A 5,238-nucleotide genomic window follows, 5' to 3' on the forward strand; every position below is an offset into this window, starting at 1 on the left:
GGGCTTACAAAGAATAAGTCCTGCGGTCGATTTGTTCGACTAAAGGTGGTGCTCCAGCATGGCCGCAGTCAGATGACTGAAACAAATGAAAGAACATGTAACTATTTGTGTATGTTAGTGTCCCCTTATCTTGACAGTGCAGGATAGCTGTCATCATCATTATATAAGTGACGTGCTTCATTTCCAATTTTCAACATAAAAAGTGTCACATAAAAAGCCTCCTTGTTGGTTCCACATAAGTAGCATCTGTCCTGGCGTCATGTAAAAAACACCTATGACAGTGCCCATATTGGCATCATGTATAAAACACTCATGTTGGTGCCATGTATAAAGCATTTATGCTGGTGCCATGTATAAAGCACCCAGTACACTCTGTAAAGTGGTTGGCATTAGCAAGAGCATCCAGTTGCAGAAACCAAGCTAAAACAGACTATGGAACCTGGTGCAGACCTCCAGCTTGCCAGTTCTTGTCAACCTGTCCAACCCATGCCAGCATGGAAAACAGATGTTAAATGATGATGATGATGATGATGAATATTACCAATCCACCAATTATCTGAATTTAAAATATATATGATGATGATGATGATGATGGTTGGTGTGTGTGTGTTTTTATCCATCTGCCTGTTTATATCTCAACCTATATTAGATAAATTTATGTTTTCTAAGCCAAACTATATTATGCATTAAACTATCTCTGTGATTTCATCCAACCCATTTTTAGCTTGCATTTTCATTTTTTTCCCCATTATTTGCCTGACATTCTATGTCAGAATAAATTATGATTCCTTCTTTTTGTCTGCACCATTAATAACAAATTAAGAAAGTAATTGGGAGTATAATTCCCCATAGATGAGATAGCGCTACCATTTTCTTTATCACTGCTACCTCATAGCAACATTTGCAACATTTTTAAAATATGAAATAAAGCAAAAAACAAAAAAAAATTGGTTCTCATGAATTTGTCCAAAAGACTTCCATTTATATCAAAAGAATACAATTTCAGAATTTCCCAAGAGTATAGTTCCATTACCAAACTGTTGGTTCATTCAATTTCTTTTGCTTTTTAACTACTTTTTGTTTTTGATAAATTGATTAGCAGGAAAAAATAATTTAGGTTTCCTTCTAACATTTTTTCATTAATTCATTAATATTTATTTGAATTTATAGACATATCATAAATTTCAAGGTAAACTAAACTGAGTGGCCAAATAAAAATTTGAGCTTAGAATATCTCTCTGGTAAATCTTATGGTACTACTGGTTTCTGTCTTGCAGTATGATTCTCTGCTGAATTCTAAATGGTTAATTTTCAACTGAGGAAGATATGTCCAGCTCTCTTGTCAGTCTATCTGCTATCACAGGATTGAATAAAATACAGTGGGATCTCCATGTATGAGCATAATCTATTTCAGAGCACTGTTCATTAATCAAATTTTACAATTGAAGTACATATAACTTAAGGTAATCCATTCCAAACCAAACCGAAACACCACATAAAGGCATAAAATGTTTAATTTGTCCATCCATTGATAACAAATACATAAATATATACATATGTGCCACATTAAAACCACTGGTGTTGGTGCCACAAAAAAGCACACAGTACATTCTGTAAAGTAGTTGGCATTAGGAAGGGCATCCAGCCATAGAAACCATACCAGAACAGCCAACAGAGCCTGGTGCAATCCTTCAACTTGCCAGTTTCAGTCAAACCATCCAACCCGTACCAGCATGGAAAACAGACATAAAATGGTGATGATGATGTGTGTGTGTATCAGTGTGTATGTGCATTTTTCCCTTTGTCTTGCATCTAGTGATCCACAGTTATGATTTCAGCAAAAATTATGACAAATTTTATTATATTTTTTATTTAAAAAAAAAAGTAAAGGTGGTGAGCTGGCAGAATTGTTAGCACGTCAGGCGAAATGCTTTGCTTTCTGAGTTCAAATTCCGCTGAGGTCAACTTTGCCTTTCATCCTTTCAGGGTTGATAAATTAAGTACCAGTTGCATACTGGGTTGATCTAATTGACTGGCTCTCTTCCACCAAATTTCAGGCTTTGTGCCTACAATGGAAAGAATTATTTTCTATTTAAAATATGAAAATTTGCAAGCTCATGAAATTCATATGTGGATGTTAATTAACTATTTATACACACTTTCCTAGTCATTTTTATGCATGCATAGTCTACTCATGATTTGCAGTTCAAATTTTAGCTCATTGATTTATTGCATACAATATTCATAAAAAGAAAATTATACACTTATATTTTGCAATACACTGGTACACTGACAAGAAAATACATGATACATTTATGCTATACTGATACACTTTACTCTCCATTGGTTCACTCAAATTACTCTGATACACTTCCTGCATTACCACTCCAGTATGTGCACACTCTCACATCTGCAGTAGGTTCTGTCACTCAACCTTCATTCCATCAACATCATCATTGTTTTAATGTTCACTTTTCTTTGCTTGGACAGAGTTTATAAAGGCAGATTCTCTATAGCCTGATGCCTTTCCTGTCACCAACTGTCACACAACTCTGTTTGAATCAGAGTCAGTTTCTCCGATCTAAAGTCTCTTTGCTTCATCATCCAAAAGTCATCTGTTCTTTCTACTGTTCTCCAAACTCCAGCATCTATTAACAGTTGTTCAGATATCTTTCATCCTTCACTGGGGAGAGCTATCTCAATTCACCTCAATCTAATTTCTTTCAGTAGCACCAAGGACAGAAATAATTCCACGTCTCAAGGAATCACCCTCTCTACACATGAACAACACACAACTAGATACCTCACAATATATGATTGCCTGTCTCTCTCTCTCGCTCTCCTGTTGACCCTGAAACAGAAAATCCACAAAACTGCAAACACTAACTATCCTCTTCAAAGACAGAAAACACTTCATTGTCAATCACTTGCTGGCTCCCTGCAAAGTTCAAGTGTGACCCAGATTAGAACACTGCTCATATATCAAGGACAATGCAGATGCTGTTACACACATATGTAACCTACATCATTACCAAATAAACCATCCAGCTAATTGATGAAGATTCAGTCAGCACGCATTGCAACTTCTGACACAAAGAGATACTCTTTCTTCCTTCCACCTCCTCTACATCTGCTTTAATGTGTTCTGCCCTTCTGAAATAGCAATGTTTGTTCCATTTTCATACTCGGTTTGCAAGATTTTTGATGTAACTCCATTTGTCGAAACAATTTTGTTGTATGTTGGAAGGATCATTATGCCAATAGGAGGTGCAATGGCCCACTGGTTAGGGCAGCGGACTCGCAGTCATAGTATCGTGGTTTCGATTCCCAAACTGAGCGTTGTGAGTGTTTATTCAGCGAAAACACCTAAAGCTCCACGAGGCTCCGGCAGGGGATGGTGGCGAACCCTGCTGTACTCTTTCACCACAACTTTCTCTCACTCTTACTTCCTGTTTCTGTTGTGCCTGTAATTCAAAGGGTCAGCCTTGTCACATTCTGTGTCACGCTGAATATCCCCGAGAACTACGTTATGGGTACACGTGTCTGTGAAGTGCTCAGCCACTTGCACGTTAATTTCACGAGCAGGCTGTTCCATTGATCGGATCAACTGGAACCCTTGACGTCGTAAGCGACGGAGTGCCAACAACATTATGCCAATAATAAACATATGTACTTATTCTACCTGGAGTAGAGAGAGCATGTCACTGATGGCAATGAAAGGACTTGACAAACCTTCAAAGGTTTGAAAGGACTGAAAGGACTTGGACAAACCTAACTGGACTGACCAAATGATTAATCAAATAATTGATTAGTTAATTGGTTTGATGATTAACCAACTGACTAATAAAAAATAAAGAAGTAAAATAGAATCAGGGTGTGTGTTTATTATTAGCATAATGACCCTCCCAAGATACAACAAAAATGTTTAATCCACACCTGACAAAGTCCACTGGTTAACTACTTGTTATTCCAAATATTTCATCCATTTAGACCTTAACCCTTCAGTATTTAATCCAGCCATAGCCAGCCCAAATATTCAACTTGTTTTATGTTACAAATGACCAGATCCAACCTCTCACACCTAACCTATAATGTCATTCTAAAAATTTACAAACACAGGCGTAGGAGTGGCTGTGTGGTAAGTAGTTTGCTTACCAACCACATGGTTCTGGGTTCAGTCCCACTGCGTGGCACCTTGGACAAGTGTCTTCTACTATAGGCTCGGGCCGACCAAAGCCTTGTGAGTGGATTTGGTAGACAGAAACTGAAAGAAGCCCGTCGTATATATGTATATATGTATGTGCATGTATATGTTTGTGTCTGTGTTTGTCCCCCCAGCATCGCTTGACAACCGATGCTGGTGTGTTTACGTCCCCGTAACTTAGAGGTTCGGCAAAAGAGACCGATAGAATAAGTACTAGGCTTCCAAAGAATAAGTCCTGGGGGCGATTTGCTCGACTAAAGGCGGTGCTCCAGCATGGCCACAGTCAAATGACTGAAACAAGTAAAAGAATGAAGGGTAAAAGAGTATACCATTGAAATTCTAAAGCTACAAGGTAAAGCATGATTAATTCAAACCAACGGGAATAAGTAAGCATTACTTTTGACAAAGAAATCTGAATGCTATGGAGTTAAACTAAACATTTTGCTCAATCTTTATTGAAGCATAAACTTATCAGTATTGGCAAACTTTAAAATTATTGACGTATATGCACACACGAGTAAGCACATAGATGCGAAACAAGGGGGAAAAAATAGTACTCGAATACCAAAGGTAGAGTAATATGCTTTTTTTTAATTATTGAAGCTGTAAAAACATCACAAAAAACTGTTACTCAGAGTTTCACGCTCCCATTCATCAGACAGTTGTGATCACACCTGTCTGACAAACGGGTATGTGAAACTCTGAGTAACAGTTTTTTTGTGATGGTTTTACATTATATATGGAGTGACTGTGTGGTAAGTAGCTTGCTTACCAACCACATGGTTCTGGGTTCAGTCCCACTGCATGGCACCTTGGGCAAGTGTCTTCTACTATAGCCCCGGGCCGACCAAGGCCTTGTGAGTGGATTTGGTAGACGGAAACTGAGAAGAAGCCCGTCGTATATATATATATATATATATATATATATATATATAATCATAAATATATAGGGATTGACAGTAACCTGCTTCTCCAACATACTGAGAATTCAGAAATAGCAGTCAAAGAACTACTGATTTCAAAACTACAAATTA

The 5,238-nt window shown here is 37.6% G+C and overlaps 1 long non-coding RNA gene across 1 annotated transcript in view; it reads right to left on the reverse strand.

The window, feature by feature from the left end:
- Positions 1-947: 947 nt before the first annotated feature.
- The window catches only part of LOC128247043 (uncharacterized), a 20,461-nt gene continuing 16,170 nt past the window's right edge, over positions 948-5,238 (reverse strand). The window contains exon 2 of the long non-coding RNA XR_008263474.1: positions 948-2,066. This is a non-coding gene — a long non-coding RNA (uncharacterized LOC128247043). The remainder of the gene's footprint in view (positions 2,067-5,238) is intronic.

The sequence above is a fragment of the Octopus bimaculoides genome, chromosome 1 (assembly GCF_001194135.2).
Source record: "Octopus bimaculoides isolate UCB-OBI-ISO-001 chromosome 1, ASM119413v2, whole genome shotgun sequence".
Taxonomy (NCBI): domain Eukaryota; kingdom Metazoa; phylum Mollusca; class Cephalopoda; order Octopoda; family Octopodidae; genus Octopus; species Octopus bimaculoides.